The following is a 440-nucleotide window of genomic DNA, read 5'->3' as shown; positions in this document are numbered from 1 at the left end:
GGGCGGGGCGAGGCTGTGCCCGCTCTGCTGGCCGGCTACCGTGCCGAGGACGTCTTTAACGCCGGCGAGACCGCTCTGCTGTACCGGGCCTCGCCGGAGCGCGACCCTGCAGCGCCGCTGGCCAAGCGTCCCCGCGACCGCGTCTCCATCCTGCTCTGCGCCAACTGCGCCGGCACGGAGAAGCGGCGCCTGCTGGTGGTGGGCTGCAGCCGGCAGCCATGGGGGCTGCCCCAGGACCCATGGGCCCTGCCGGTGGCTTACGCCCACTCGGCCAACGCCTGGGTGACTGCTCGTGTCTTCCAGGAGTGGGCACTGCAGTGGGACCGGGAGCTGCGCCGCGACCACCGGCGCGTGGTGCTTTTCCTGGGCCCCGGCAGCGCCCACCCCCGCGAGCTGCAGGTGCGGCTGCGTAACATCCGCCTGGCCTTCTTCCCGCCCCG

Source organism: Alligator sinensis, unplaced genomic scaffold (genome assembly GCF_000455745.1).
Source record: "Alligator sinensis unplaced genomic scaffold, ASM45574v1 scaffold1819_1, whole genome shotgun sequence".
Taxonomy (NCBI): domain Eukaryota; kingdom Metazoa; phylum Chordata; order Crocodylia; family Alligatoridae; genus Alligator; species Alligator sinensis.
Note: the sequence above shows the minus strand (reverse complement) of the source record.